The following is a 17,298-nucleotide window of genomic DNA, read 5'->3' on the forward strand; positions in this document are numbered from 1 at the left end:
ATAAAATTCTGTGGACATGAAAAACCACAAATAATCAATGTTTTTTGTTGTTTTTTATTATCATACATACCCCAAAGGAGATTTGATTCTCATAGCCTTTTGATTAATAGAATTTCTTTTTAGGTTTCAAATAATTCTCAAATTATTCAAGTTTAATTCCACATTTATAACATTTCTACATCAATTAGAAAATTATAGTGAAAAGTATTTATTTTATATGGCATTTTTGTGTAGTGGCAGAAGAGTCTGAATTCAAACAATGCTCAGTATAGGAATGAGGAAAAAGATAAAAAAATAAGTAGATTCTAAACATTTTATTTCACTTAACAATATTAAATGCTCAACTGAAATGTAAAATGCCCCTCTAATATTTATAAAATACATAAAATTTATGAACAAATGCAAAATATCAGTAATAATTTATAAAAACATTTTCATGCTGTGTTGTTTCACTTCCCATAAAGGAAACAAATATCTCCAGGAAGATGTGTATAAAATCAGACCTTCTTTCTCAAGGGTATTTAAATTATTAGACTAAAAAATTATAATCTTAAAAGCAAGTCCTTTTAATTTAATTGCCAAATTCCATATATATTTGTTACTTTTGTTATCTCTTATTTCAGAGTTTTTATTTTTTTTGTCTATTTGTCTCTTTAATTTCATTTGTATTGCTAAGGTTTGCATTGAACAGTTTCAATTTTCATTATTTTAATTATGCCATGCCTTTAACTTTTAATAGTTTTTTTTCTTTCATAAGTTTAGTTGGTTTCTTAACCCACCTGTTTAATTAGGTATTCTTTAACATCACATAATATATCTTAAGATGCAGTATTATAAACAAAAGCATTTCCCTAAATCCTAGTGTATTAAAATGACTGAATTTCAACTTACTATAATTACTTGTGGCAGAACCATTTAACCCTTGATGATCTTAACATTTCAAATTCTAAAAAAGAAGATCGCACTCATTTACTAAAGCCAGTTCAGTTGCATTCTTAACTAAATACATAAAATGATTCCAAGGTATTTTTTTCCCTTGTAAGATACCAGATGAAGCTTCAGAGGATAACTTAGCCTCACATTCCCTGTGTTCATGCTATATTCTTTACAACTGTCCAAATTGTATTAGAATTTGCTTATAATGATGTTATATGATGTCCTTGTTGTGATACCTGCATTTGTGGAGAACTTAATATTGATTTACTGTGTCTTTTGCCCATCTTTGAGCAGCCTAGATAGCAATTACAGCCGTTGGTGGTATCTATTTTGTCTTTTCATAATTGTCATTTCTTGTTCTACTTAAGATTAAAATATGAAAATTGTACCATGTGCACATCAACTGTGCATTAGCCAAGTTATCAGCAATATCCTTGAAGAACCATCATTTTAACCGTGGTTCTTTACATTGCCTCTTTATTTTATTTATGAAAATTGCATGCTACAATATAAACTTGAACAAGGAATACATTCAAAGGTGAGCTTCCCTGACATCAGGTCTTCATCTGGAACATTAATATCTTCCTAAGAAATCGCCAGAGCCTTCCCAATACCTGCCTGCCTCCACCAAATGTTTTCTCCCTCTCAGACTGGGAGTTCTGACAAGCAGGGCTGCTTTGTTATTTTTCAACTCTAACTTTAAAAAGACCTTTACAGTTTTTGAGCTCTCTCTACTACTCTAATTTTAATCTACATTTCATAAATGGTGTGGTATTTTTTACAAGGAAAGACATTTTTTCATAATATAACAGACTTGAAATGAGTTTTTCCTAATCACAAATAGGCCTACCAGGTATAGATTTCTTCAAAGGACTGTTAAGAGCTTTTCCAAAATTCAAAAATGTCTCATTTGAAGACCAAATACACTTATGTAGGGGGAAGCAGGGGATAACACTGCCTGGGCTCCTCCCTTTAGGAAATTTGTCAAACAGAGAATATGAAAATAATTTTTAAATTGATGGAAAGAAAACTCTTTTTACAACTAATTTGAGAATTTTTTCTGGTCAATTTATATAAAATGCACAGTTGAAATAACTGAAGCATTTTATGATTCTGTCTTGGCTCAACAAACCTTGAACTAACTGCTTGAGAAGGATTTTTTTATGCTGTACAATGAAAATAAATATTATATTTCAAGATGAGACTGGATAAATATTTGAATACTCCCCTCTACACACACACACACACACACATGCACACACGCACACACACACACACACACTCTTTCCTGACAGCAGATTAAATTCACCTAGTTACTAAAAGACATTCATTTTAAGAATCACTATTGTTCTATTTTTAGTACATCTGTTTGGAGACTTTTTTAAAAATGACTAGGTGCAAGGAAATAATAAATGCATCTGCAATCTCTAGCAGAGGCCCCTCCTTACGAGACTGTGTAGGGCATTTGTGGGTGTTGTTATTGTTGTTGTTGCAATCTAGCTAATAAAGGCTTTCTCTTACACAAGAGAATTTTGACAGGGTTGACTCCAGACAGCTTTCCAGCTGAGGTCTGGGGCCTTGCTGAACCTTCAAAATTTTCCCATTTGAGCTGCATCAAAGTGAAGGAAATTCAAGGATCACTAACGTCTCAGATGGTAGCACTTGCCCTAACAACGAAGGTTCAGGAATTCTTTGGAGCAGGCTGAGGTCATTTTTCTCCCCTTTTCTCCTAATGCTTTTCTCTATTAATCAGAGCTCAGAGCTCAGATTGGTCTTCAACTTCCTCCCAATCCTTGCTAAGCCTGTCATTTCTAGCTATTATTTACTTTAATGGACTTTGGCTGATCCCTTATGAAGCTTTGGATCTGAGAATAATAAGGCTAGAGAGTAAGGGGCATAGACATGGGTGTGGGTTTGCCTGCAGATTAACCGTGGCAGATGGGCTTTATTGCGGTTTCCTGTGTACTGAGTGTTGATTGAGTGGGTATAATGAGAGAGGTGGTGTCTACACAATGGTCGCAGCCACTTCATTGCACTTTGCGTCTAAACAACCCCATTTTTCTAAATCTTTGGGTTGTGAAATTTTAGGAAGTCAGAGCACAAGAACAAGTACAAAAACAACTGTAAATAACCATGAATGTTAATCCAACACTAATTGGTCCCTTCTTTCAACATGAGTCCATTTTGCTCAGTTTTTAAAATTCTGGGTAAATTAATAGCAAAAATGGCTAAACAAAATGTTATTGCATTAGGTAGTTTTAGACGCAATAGTGAGCAACATGTATTTTCTGTGTGTGCTTTTCGTTTGCTTGGGGTTTTTGTTTGCATTTTGTTATATATATGCTATATTTGATTATTATCACAGGCAACAAAAGCTGAAATTGTACTTATTATCAGATGCTTTCAAAGTTATCATGTTGAAGATATTTTTCTGAATCAAACTGGAGAATATTAAAAATAATCACATCAGGGCTATTGTTTCATCCCTTGCACAGTAAATCAAATATTTTTTACCTTTATTTTATAGCTTTGATTTGAGTGTCTGCCCAATTGTAACTAGCTGTGCAATTAAAACAATTTTGTCATTGGTGTTAACTAAAGGTCTTTTACACATTTCTCATTTTTAAGATTTTACTTAATTCCTCCCTTTCACCAATGGATTAAATCACAACTATTGATTCTTTTCATCCTTTAGGCTTCACCCATCTGTCTTAACGCTTTCATCCTACACCCTTGGTCTCAGAGGGGTGTTCTGAAAATGAACCGCCAAAACCTGGAGAAGACTCTAGGTCAAGTTTGTGTACAAGAGTTTAAATTTTTAGTGACAGTCCTCTCTCACGGCCGCCTGAAAGTTTCCACACAGTGCTGCACAAGCGAGCTCCACCAATTATCCTCCTCCTTTGAAAACCATTATCAAGTTTTTCAAAACTTCTTTCATTTCACTGTTGTCATTCAGTGAAAAGGAAACTAACCACCATGTCAAGACAACTCTGCTGCCTAGCAACACAGGGCCACATTTTAATTCTGACTTGCTCCTAGTCTTGACTAATAGAAAGTGACTATGTTAAGCCAGTCACAAGAGTTGTTTGTCACTTCTGAAATGCAAACAAAACTATATTGTTTTCCAAAGTATTGGGTGTGATTGATGTAAAGATTTACAGTAACATCATTCATTTTCCCTTGTGTTTTAGTAGGATTGATGTCATATCTTTTCATGCTTTATTAAAAGCTTTAAAAGAGCTCAAAAAAACATGACGCTTTTTGTCCTTTAAAGATTCTAAAGAGGGTTTTTTTCCAGTGAACTAGACTACAACAACTTGTGAAATTTAATGAATCTATTCAACTAGTGTCAGCCACATCAATAAATAATTTAATAAGAAACCATCATCCATGAAGGAGAATGCAGTTCAAACAATTAGAAAGGAACAGACCAGACCAAGGTCAACATTATGGGGTGGGGAAAGGAAAAGCTAAGCTTTTAAATTGTGAGTCTCAGAGTTTGATTTATCAATTTTTCCCACAGCCCCATATTCTTGGCTTTTGGTATGAAAAACTGCAGATTGCTACTTGTATAATTTTAATTGTAAATCTCTCCAGGAATATATGTTGAGATGTCTATAGTCAAAGCACAGCATGTTTAAATCTAAATTTATTTTTTTTTAAATGGTATTCAAATTGAGAACTTGTAGTGGTGCTTAAAAGTAATTTCGATGCAACTGACTGGAAGCCAATTAATAAAGTAGAAAGCTATTGTTATTGTATTTTAAATCCTCCCTAATATTGCTGACATTTCTAGTAGTTTATATAAACATACAGATAAACTTTATTTACTAGATACTTTATAATATTCTAAATTGTGATTTGAATAGATATAATCTAAGGGTAAAATTCTTCTTCAAAATGATATATCAGAATATAGAAGAGAAATTACAAACATTAATTATAACTTTCTTGTGCTGTTTTCATATTCTAAGCAGTAATAAAATAATGTTAATTATTAAACAAAATATTTAAAAAATCTGTATCTTAGAGAGATCACAATCACACAAAAAAATTAAGCTAGATGTCATCATCACAGAAAGGCAATAGAAATGTCTTTTTCTTTCCATTCTGAGCTCAAATAACTATTCTTTTTCATAAAACTTTATTCAAAAATCAAATCTCAGTATTAAGGCAAAAATCATATAGTTTAAAACTCTTTACATCATAACAGATATACGTTTTAAGATGAATAAAAAGTATAAATATGAAGCATTATTGGGGTTAAAGGAAAAGTTATTTATCTTGAAATTAAGTTAAAATTTTAGAGAGCTTTATGAACTTTACGAGGCTTAATTTGTTAGTAATATTTTGTCCAGTTGTATTGACATTGAATATGAAGTCAAAGAATGTTGGTTTTAACTGAAACAGGAGTGGTTTAGGTTTTGGTAAGAAAACTATCTTTGAAATTCTTATATAATGATAGCATTGTGATGTGCTGAAATACTACTGGCCAATAGCATTAGACCTGAGACTGCGTCCCATCTTTTCACTCTTAGAACAACGTTACATTACTTACCCTCTTGTAGCTTTTGTTTCTTTTCTACAAATAAGAATATACTTTATTTTTCACAGGGCTATCGAGCTGGTGAGGGAACATCTGGCTCCTTGAAGGGCTCAGTACATGTAGTAGCAATAGTAACGGTAGCAACAAAATGTGTTGCTTAAAATCTCATATTCTGGAGCTAGTTTGACTTAGTTTAAACTCTACTTACTATCTGTGTGAGCTTCATCAAAAGATTTATATTTTCTGAATATAAAATGAAATGAATAATAGTATCTGTATCTTAAGATAATTATGGAATTAAATAAAATGCTATATATAAATACTTCAAACTTGACCACAATGGTAAATATTCCATAAACAAATGTTAATTGTTATTGTTATAGTTATATCTATGTTAATTTTATCATTCCTCAACTATTAAAAATAATAATGCCTTGGCTCCTGACATTTTTTGTGATAAATTAAAATTAAAAGCTTTGTTTCCAGATCAGTAACTAGATTGCTTAAACTAACAAAATCCATTCTGTAACAGAAGGAGTGGAAAGATAGGAGTAAGCTTTTTACATATTGATTATTCTATTTGCCTTTCTAATCAAATATTATCATGAAATACAATAAAACATTATTGTAGTATGTCTTGGCAAACCTCATAATATTCTAGCTCCAAATCAAAGATGCTTTGTCAACTAAGTCTAATTATTTTGTACAGCCAATCACCATGTGACCGTAGTGGGTGTAAAATTTGAAATGTTGAAGCTGAGCCTTCATTTACTCCAAATTTCCAGCAGGACAAGTGCAACCTGTGGGCATGTTATTATTTGTTCTAAATAGATTTTTAATATTTTTATAATTGCATTGGTTCACAACATTTGAAACTTAGATTTTACATTCAAATTCAAATTCCTAAGTTCTCTTAAGAAATCAAGACAGGAAGAGTGAGCCATCTGTCCTGGAGCAAAGTAGTGATTGAGTGACCATGGATCCTTTCGATGAGACCTGAACTTTCCACTCTTGTCCACCCTTGCTCTTCCTCAGAGAACATTGATCTGATTTGCAGAGTTAAGTGAGGTGCTTGGACACAGAGGCATTTTAGGGTTTAGCAATAGACCTCAAATTAGAAATTATAAAAACATTAGCAACTAAATCCAACATTACCTATAGCATTCTGGATCCAATTCACTTCATTACTTTATTACTTTCCTTCTGTTTATTCCTAGGATATTTGGTTTAGCTACTCTTGAAAAGTATTAAAGACAACTTCTCTATAGTTAGAATCTTCACTGTATGTAGCTTCTCTTCAGGCTGGATGGAAAAGAAATTAAGGCCTCAGTTAAGATTTGCACACAGCTCCGAAGATTGTCTCATCAAAGCTGTGACTGCCTGCCCGCCCAGGAAAGCGCCACTGTCATAGTGAAGGTCATGATGTTTGTTTTTTCACTCCTACCAACCAGATACTGTGTGCCCATTATGCAGAGGGGACGCCATATGAAGTCTGACCAGTGGCTGTTACAGAATTCAACTGGCAGCCTCTCTGGTAGGGATAAGTTGGGGCAAATAAAATTATCTTTTTGGGAATATGTATGTGTACTTATGCAATCATTTATATATTTCCTTTAGAGTTTTTAAAAACTATTTTAGGCTGAGTTATAATTATTGTGATGAAAATAAGTATAACATTTAAATAATACTTTTAAACTTTTTCATTCTTTTTTAAATACCTTGATTTGCATTCATTTTGGTAATATTATTTACTGCCATTTTTTTAAAAAGAGGAAAAACAGGCTATGAAAAAATAAGTACTTGTTAGTTCCACTTAGTTCTTCATACGAGTGTCATCAAATTTCATTTACAACAAGGTGGATTTAAACTAACATATTAATTAAATAGCAAACTAGGTGCATAAATAAAGGAATAATATGAAAGTAGAAATTTCTGAGTCTCTTACTACCATAAATCTGAAACTCTTACTACCTCAGTACAAAATTACTTTTGGTGGTTTTGTCAAAATGTAAGAGTGGGTTGCTAAGGATGTACAGGTGTGTGCAGTGTATTTGAGTGGAATTTAGAGTGTTGCTAGTGGCCTTGGATGGAATAAATTTACTTGCTTTCTACTTGGGAAAGTGGCCTCTTCCTTATTTGCATAAATCTCTAATCACCAAAGCAAATTATCAGGCCCACACTACAAAATGTGTTAAGTAGTTCATTACTTCTTTAAATGTAGACATTTTGGTCATATTCAAAGCTGAATTCTCAGAACTTAAAAACACCAACAAGCAGTTAATGAAAGCAATTTCAATTAATTATAGTGTTTTAACCATTATTTGTTATGCCTAATTTATAGGTATTCTTTTCTAACTTTATATAACACTTTTTACTTACCAAAAAGTTTAAAGTAAGCATCTGCAAAAGAAAATTTCCTCATAGGAAAAATATACTAAATTTTCATGTGCTGCCTAGCTGCATATTTTTTTAATGCTCTGTTCATTTCCTGTCATAAGATGTTAACCTCAAAGAAACATTTGGTATCACTGAAATAAAAGATTTTTTAATATTTCAAACCACAGAAATTGTTTTTTTGATACATATGCCAGTTTAATCTTATTGCTAGACTACTTAATCTCACTTGTCATGAGACAGACCAACACAGAAAAATAATCTTGAAATTACGAAAGGATTTAAGAAAGTTTGAATGTTGAGTCAATAGTTTGGCTCTTTAAGCTTATATCTAGACCTAGCTTTATTATTCTTCTTTCCCAAGTTTAATCTAGACAGTTCTTTTAAATGTAACATAATAAGGGTGTGGTTAATTTTTTAATGGGAAGAAAAAAACACATGAAAATTATTCATAAATGGGATTATTATTTTCGGTGAAGCCTTTTTTGACAGAAATGACATCAATCCTACTAAAATACAGGGGAAAATGAATGTTGTTACTGTAAATCTCTACATTAATCACACCCAACACTTTGGAAAACAAATAAAGAGCTATATGGTTCATGAACTCCAGAACTGGAAGGAGTTTTGAAATTGTGTAATGCAGCTCTGCAAATAATGAGGAGATTGCTCTCTGTATTATTTTCTCAGCTCGGAGGGTTGTTTTCTGGCCCTTTCCAATAATGAGAAGCTTCTTTCTTTTGGGAGAATCCTGTTTCATTGGATCATTCCAATTCTATTTTTGCCATGATCCAAAATTCCCTTTCTCTTATTTCCCAGGTCTCTCTTCAAAACTATCTTGCAAGGCAGGTAGAGCAAAGAGGTATGCAGAGCCACTGATTATAGACATGAATATAAGCAGCTAAATATGGTATTTAACAAACACTGTTGAATATATATAAAGATTTAAAAAAAATTTTAATTGCATTGTTTTACATTTGAAACTTAGATTTTACGTTCAAATACAAATGCGTGTGTCTATAGATACATACATATAGACACACACATATGGCTGAAAGTGTGGGTACTTGAATCAGATTCTTCTGTATCCGAGACTTAAGGTAATGATGATTGTGTCACTCCTTTTCCCTCTTGCTCAGGAAGAGTGCTGTTAAGGGAAGAAGCAGACAGCTGTCACAGAGAATGTTAAATCCAGTTTAACCACTATCCTTCCTCTTTTCCCTTTGCATCAAAACATAACCGTGTTCACTTATTCCCCACATAGGCCCAATATAGTTTCCTTTTTCAATGAGTCCAGACATAAGTTTGGTCTGTTCACAATGGTGAACGGGAGAGATAAAGCAATCAAAGACATGTGTGGATTGTGTCTTCTTATCCCTTAAAGTGACATTGAAGTCACAGGAGTTGTCTGAACCGTGGGCAGCCCTGGGCAGGACTTACTGAAGATAGCCATCCTCCTGTTTTGCATTATTTTTTTTTATGTGTCTTCTTGTCAAAATGCCCTTAGTCAAGATTCATTTCCAAAATTCCTACTTAATATCAGATACTTCACAAGTACTGGAAATGCAAAAATGAATAAGATATCGACTCTGCCCTAAAGTTGCTCACAAAACATTGAGAAAGGCAGATATATGGGAAAAAAAATCTTTTTAATTAAAAAAAGAGATTGGCTCGTTGGGGTATTCATAGGAGAGCAAATGACTATAAGAACAACCCGAGTGCAGTCCCATGGCTGTCTGGAAGAATCACATCTTCGCGGGTTTGCTGGTATTTAAGAATGGAGTGAGTACTGGAGGAATGGCAGGTGATATGCATGGTAGTGACAAAGCATGATTGAAAAATGGGCAGGGATGAAGGAAATTAAGTTAGATTGAAGAGATAGTTCAAGATTATTAAAACAATGTGATTGTTTCCATTAGCAACAAGATATACTATCCAGACTGTAAATTCATTTAAAAAATGATTAATGAAAAGGGTCTGTTGAATTTGCTTCTTTCCATGAATATATCTTTGCCCCAATAAGTTTTTATCTATATGTTAAACAGGGACAATGACAAAATATTAATTCTACATGAACTCTGAAATATGTTTTAATAACAAAAATTTTGAAACTTTACTATCAATAAGGAATAGGTAAAATGAAATTTAGGATATTCATATAATAGAATACTATGGATTTAGTAACATGAAACTTTAGAATATTGGGTTATATAAAATTGATAGTCATTATGTAGATTGTTAGGAAAATAAAAGCCAGTTTTAAAGTACATAGTAAGATCCCAATTTTTAAAACTATAAATCTATATATACAGAAACACATACTGAAATATGTATAAAATATTAGCCTCGTCATCTCAGAGTAATAAAATTAGGGATGATCTGATCTTCTCTTTAGTGTATCTATTTGAATGTTTCCTATAATAAAAATGTATTATTTACATAAGGAAAAAAATTGCTAATACCCAATAAGGGAAAAACACAAACTCTTTAGTGGTAATGAGGACCGTTTTCAAACACTCACTCTCGGCTCACTCTTCATATGTAGGTAAAGCAGTAGAATAGTGTCAAGATGCTTCCACTAACCTTAGGCTAACAGTAAATGTGTCTGTCTCCATGATGGTAGGACTATCACTCAGTCCATATAACATCAACTCTGAGGTGAAAGCGTTTCTCTATTTGGTTGAATTTCTCCTACAAAACAAAAGTTGGTTGAAATTCATTGTAATTCATCTACCACTTTTTACATATATATGCAAAAATGTATATACATATGTAATTTTAGATATCTTTAATAATTTATTTTGGGTAATTCTACAAATGAATAAATATACAGGGTTGGGCAAAAGTAGGTTTATAGTTGTGAACCCACATGAAACAGTTTTTTCTCGTATTATTATCCCTATGAACAACTGTAAACCTACTTTTGCCCTACCCTATATCCTTTATACATTTATCATTATTATCATTGCCTCAGTTACATAGAGTTCCACTCTATTATCAATGCTTTTATGTTGAAGAATTGGCCAAATATTTTTCTGTTTTACTTTACCGGATTTTTAGGTTGAAAAGTCTTGTTTTCAATTAGCAAATAATTTGAATAGCAAGAAATTATTATATAAATGTAAAATTGTGTTTTATATTGACTTTTAAATGTTACTAATTAAAAGATTTCTCATTTGCAATATATTTTTAAAGCATTACCTAATGTCAAATTTTAAATGGAATGTTTTCATCCCATTAAAAAATTTTAATAATAAACATTTTTAAATAATGATTTTTCATATTTTATTATTATCTTGTAAATGAACATCAATATTCAGTGATAACCAGGACTATTAAAATGTTACTTCACTTTTCAGTAAGGAATACTTTTTTGGACACTTATCGAAAAGACAGCCATAAATCATCATTGTGTTCCTTTGTAAGCAAAAAGTAGAAGCAACCCGTAGTTTGTAACCTAGCAGTTTCATCTTCTCTTCATGTTGTGGCAGATTAATACCAGCTTAGTCCAAACATCCAAAGTTATGCTGTTGGCAATGTAGCCATCTGTTTTTAATGAATATCTGGGGTCCATTTTTCAGTTAAGCTTCTCTTATTGTGTGTGTATGTTGCTTTTTCAGAGCTATCTGCATAATTGCTTAAAGATTTTACTGCAAAATTAATATCCTTGCTGTGAACAGGGGAACAGGGCAAAAACCAGGATGACAGAGCCTGAGATGAGGTGAAAAGCAAATCCAATTTTTCCTTGCACCATAGAAACCTCGGCAGGACTAGCTTTATCTAGTAATCCACATTTAAACTTTAACCTGTAGGGGGGCTCTTTGTGTTAGATAATGTAAGCATAAAAGGAGACTGAATCACTAATCAGATTAATCATATTTTGTAAGACTCAAAAGCTTCATTAAAAGAACCTGGTGTCCAAGTTACACATTTGTGTTGGTGGTGGTGGTAGAGTAGGCATTTGTCATTGAAAAAAAAAGGTTGACATGGAAATGCTCAAATGTCTGCAACTTCTATTGAACCTAAAGAACAACATAATATCTTTTAAAAATTACATCTTCACAAAATCAGCACATGTATTATCTCATTTTCTTCATATTTTAATAGAAGGCAATATTGTATAAAAGTTGTGATTGCCACTATTACATTTTTTTCCTATTTTGAATGGTAGTCTTAACATATTTGCACTAAATACATCTATAAATTATACACCATATACAAATAATATTATAAATGTAATATATTTAATATGTATAAAAACTACCAGTTGATGACTTATTATTCCAAGTCATTTCTTAAAACATTTTGTTAAGTTGACTTTTCCCTTAAAGAGAAGAATATTTGATAGAAATGAGGATCCTTCTCAAAGAGTAAGGTGGAAAGGAAGATCTTTGTAGGTCTATCATTTTATAAAATCTGATGTAAAGAAATACATTCACAAATTTTTTTTTGTTTGTTGAAAAAGAAAGGAAAGAAGAAAAATATGAAACTAAACTAAATCTCCGCAAGCAAAGCAAATCTTTGAAAAAAGAAGCAATGGTTCTGTGGTTGACAGTCTGTAGCATGACTGGGTAATTGCGGGGAAAATGCAATTGCATGTGTAACTTCACGCACACCGAAATCTTCTCTTGAAAATTCAGCCCTTATACTTTAAATCAACAAATAGTTTTCAGCATATGGTATGTTTCACAAATGCTTCCTAACAAAACTGCTTCTATAACAATCTTGGTGAAAGAGCATGACGAGTAATAGCTATAAAAAATTGTTTCATGCTACTTGTGATGGATAACATGTACTCCTGATATCTAATTAGGAGTATAAAACATTACATTGGTTCGATTTTCTCAAACAATATATAGATCATCTTAAGGAAAGATCAATTTATAAGATTATGTATTCACATCTGTGGAACTCTAGATCTTAAAATAAACTACGAAATAGCTAACCAAAACACACTGGTCTTTTTAACCAAGTCACTTCAGATGAGGAAACTCAATCAAATAAAATGACAGTGTGTTAACAAAAACAAGCAAGAAACAGAAGCAACACCAACACCTTTCTTAGCATGTGGTGAGACTACGCATAGTATTTAAATTATTGACTATTTTAAATTGTACATGATCTAATTCTACCAACAAATTTGTAGTTTGAATATGAGAAATAATGACTCTGGAATTAACTATTAATAAGTCTTTCACATGTTCTCTCAGAAATATAGATATGTAACTGTTTGACAATACCAGAATAGTAAAAAGTGAGAATTTCTGCACTTATAGATTGATGTATGTATTACATATTTTATGTAATATTATAAGTATATCGATATGCTATCAATATTTTAATAGTGCCTCTTGCCATAAAATATAAAAACTACCTCTCAACATTAAGGTATAAGTTCTGATCTGTGGAGCTGTTAATTAGCATGGCTTGTGGGTTTGTTTTTTTTTTACTTTTGTCCCAACTTTAAAAATATTGCTGTATTACTTTTTGTTTAGATTTTGTAAATGACTTTTGCCTATGATTTTGAATTATAAAGACCTTCACTATTACATTAATTCTCATAAATAGATTAAGTACTTTATTCTGTTAGCACTTGTTCTACACAGTATTTTCACCATCTCTTTTTAAAACAAAAACAAAAACAAAACTCTCTCAAACATACACACACATTTTTAAAAAATAACAATAGGTCCTTACTTTATTAAGGAGCTAACGTTAGAGATCTTGAGCAACTTTAACTTCTGATGAGCTTAAGCCAATAAAGGACAATAACTATGGTACTGGTGACCTGTTTATCAGGATATTGGGCATCAAATTCTTCCAGAGCATCAGACTAGCACTGTTTTCTGTAACACATATTAGGGTCTTGGTTGTCAGTGTGTAACCTACAAAATGGGGACAGTGACCTTAGTTCTCAGTGGGCCGACTTATAGTTTGAGTATTTAGTGATGCTAAATATATGGGTGATGTTTGAAGGTAAACTTTTCCTTTTACAAGTATAAATATTTAGAGGTTTCTAGAATAATACAAACAAAAATGTAATTGTGGGTTTTAGGACTTTAGGTTCATTCTATTGAATTATGTGGTCATCTGTATTACACAAAGAAAATCAGAAAGTTCAGAAGTCTAGGGATGCAAAAATATGGGCAACTATTTGAATCATTTGATACCCCTAAGCTCAAGCTGTTCTCATGTTGAAATTTTGCCTAAACTGAACATTTATTTGACTGATTTTTTTTTCTTCCATGAATTAATTGTGACAGTTTATGCCTTGTCTCAACATATCAACTCAGTCATAGAAATAGGAGACTGGCGATTCAGCTCTTGGGTGATTATAGTTCTTGAGTCTCCAGTATGTAAAACATTTAACAGATTCAAAGAATGAACAGAAATATAGATAATTCTTTATTTTCACATCTTTCTTAATGAAATTCTCAAGGCATTTTTCAGGGAAGATCATTTTTCTTCCCAAAAGAATGAAAAATCTTTACAATGCTTTCAATAAAAATAAAAACAAACACAAAATAAAACAACAACAACAAAAACCTTATATGACTGCTTCTAAGGAAAAAAAAAATCCCCCTTGGAATAGAGAGCAGCTGCAGAGACATCTGTGGGCTGAGCAGAGTCCTAAAAGAACAATTGTGCATACATCTGTGGAGATAAAGTAAGTGATGGATAAAATTTGAATTAAGAGCTCACATTCTGTAGATATTGTTGTAAAAGTATAAGAATAAAATAAGACATAAAGTATCTTTTTTTTACTTCACGATCAACTATGGTGAATTAAGATTTGACCATAAAAAAAGCAAAATAAGAACTGGATTAAGAAAGGTCAGCTGGAGGGGCACAAAACTGTTCAGTGTTTTCTTTTTGCAGGGTAGACCTAAGGGCACACTTGCGTTCTCTCAGCGAACACCATGCATTTTCATTTGACCATCTGTACTGAGAGAAATGTTAGTGGTATCCAGCACACCACATGTGTCTTATGCCACTCCACATTCATTTCTCAATAACCTCGAATATCTGTTCAAGCTATCACAATGTAGTTTAGTAATATTTAAAGTAGATTGCAAATAATAAAATACAGTTAAGACACTGAATAATCAAATGTTTGGAAAAATCACATAGCAAAAATTATCTTTAGACATCATCAATATCTACCTTACTTTCCAAATACATTTTTTAAGTTCTAAGCAGCAAAGAGACAGCCAAAATCATATGGATAGTGGCAGAACTTGCATAAGAACATAGGTATTCTGGTTTTTGATCTAGAGATTTTTACATTATACTGTTAGTTATCTTGGAAATAGTTTCCACATCTTGTAAAATAGCATTATGTTTTTAGACACAATTTGAATGCTAATTAGATTTTAACATCTTGTGATCAGGGAGCATGCACATTATTTAGCGGAGTTTTATAAAACCTTAACCTTCTAATAATTTATTATGCTATTTAAATTGTTCCAGATCATATAAAAAGATGGAAATTGTCCTGAAATATTTAGTTTACTTTCAAACTCCTCTTGCCAAAAACTAAACTAGATAGCACACAAAGAACATAATTCAATCACACTTATGCATGAGGTTACAAAACCCTCCTATACACCATTAGCAAATCTAATTGAGCAGTATATTATATGTATAACATAACCAAGGAGATTTTATTCCAACTATTTAGGAGTAGTTAATCTGAAAAAGAAAACTGATGGGTGTTTATAGATGAAGGTGATAGAATACAATTTTTATTTCTTTTCAAAGCTATTAAAAAACCAGAAATCAAAAAATATTTAAAACAACAAAACAAAATTTCAAATTGTGAAATTCTAAAGTCATTTCTATTTTTCAACACTTTAAATATTCTACTTAATTGCTATAAAATATGACTACATTACATGTATAATTATTACAAAGGGACAAAAACAATGCTAGTTTTACATCATAAGCTTTGTACTTGGAAAGCCCAAGATAATCACCTGAATCAATGGAAATAATATGAGTAATATATTATGAGTAATATAGGAAGTAAAATAGGCAGTCACATAAACAAGAATTAACAGCTCAATAATAATTCAGATTTACAACCTGTAAGAGAGGAAAAATAATATGATTCAAAATAACAGAGAAAGCCCTAATCCATGTAACTCAATGAGTTGGGTATCACCCCACAAAGTAGTCGCTTGTTCAATTCCCGGTCAAGGCACATGCATGAATTGTGGCTTTCGTCCCAGTTGGGGCTCTTGCAGGAGGCAACTAATGAATGTCTCTCTCACATTGATGTTTCTCTCCTTGTCTTTCTCCCTCCCCTCTCTCTAAAAAAAATAAAGTCTTTTTAAAAATAACAAAGTAAAATATGATATACAAAAGGTTACTGCAGTACTAATCTAAAAATAGAAAATTAGTAGTTTTACTAAGTTAGTAAATGAAGGCTCAAATACATGTAGAGTTTTACCATCCTGAATTAAAGGATTTAATAATATAAAAAGATGCATTTTCCCAGAGTCAGTCTATTAATTTGCATGTTATTTACATACCAAAGGGATTTTTCTTCAGAATTTTGCAAATTGATTTTTAAATTTATTTGGAACACAATAACAGGAATTTATGATAATTACATAAATACTATTGGAAGAATAATGAACAATCTTGTATGTGTAAAATATGGGTGGAGCAAAAGTAGGTTTGCAGTTCTTCATATGAAAAATACAATAACTAACAAATAATAATACAATAATAAACTTTGTGCTTTGTGTACTCACAGCCGTAAACCTATGCTAAGCTCTCCCATTCATCATGGTTTCTGCTAAAATCCAAGGTAGACAGCTTAGGAAAATAGCATTGGATACCTGTGGACTTGAGAGGAAAATAATAAGAAGGTAGTGGAAATGTCTGGAAAAGGGATTTGGAATTTTCCAGGAAATATAGATGTTAATTTGATGTACCTGTGAAATTCAGAGGCAATATAAAATAACAATTAACTAGAATAATATTTGTAATGATCATTTATAATTTTAAATAGTCATCAATATTGTATTTTTTCTACACAATGTGCTTCACTCATATCAGTATTTAGAATTCAGACTTTTAGTGTTTTCATCATGCTGCATTATAAATGAGAGTGAGTTTTTAAAATTATATGCAAACCTAACCACTCTGCTAAACATATGGGTTTGTGGGAAAATATGTATTTATTTTCCAGTGGCTGACTTTTAAATAGACCTTGCAAATAAAACTATTACTAAAGCATGAAATATTTATAATTTTTCTGTATATGTGTATGTCAGTGTATTTTTGAAGGTTTGATCTTTTATTTTAGTAATGCCATTTTATACAAAAGCAATAGAAGAATAACAATCTTAAAAAGTTTACAATAAGATATTTGAACAGAAAATCTGTATATATTATTATTTACAGCAATTTTG

Source organism: Pteronotus mesoamericanus, unplaced genomic scaffold (assembly GCF_021234165.1).
Source record: "Pteronotus mesoamericanus isolate MK-2021 breed Mesoamerican mustached bat unplaced genomic scaffold, CSHL_Meso_final contig_82, whole genome shotgun sequence".
Taxonomy (NCBI): Eukaryota; Metazoa; Chordata; class Mammalia; order Chiroptera; family Mormoopidae; genus Pteronotus; species Pteronotus mesoamericanus.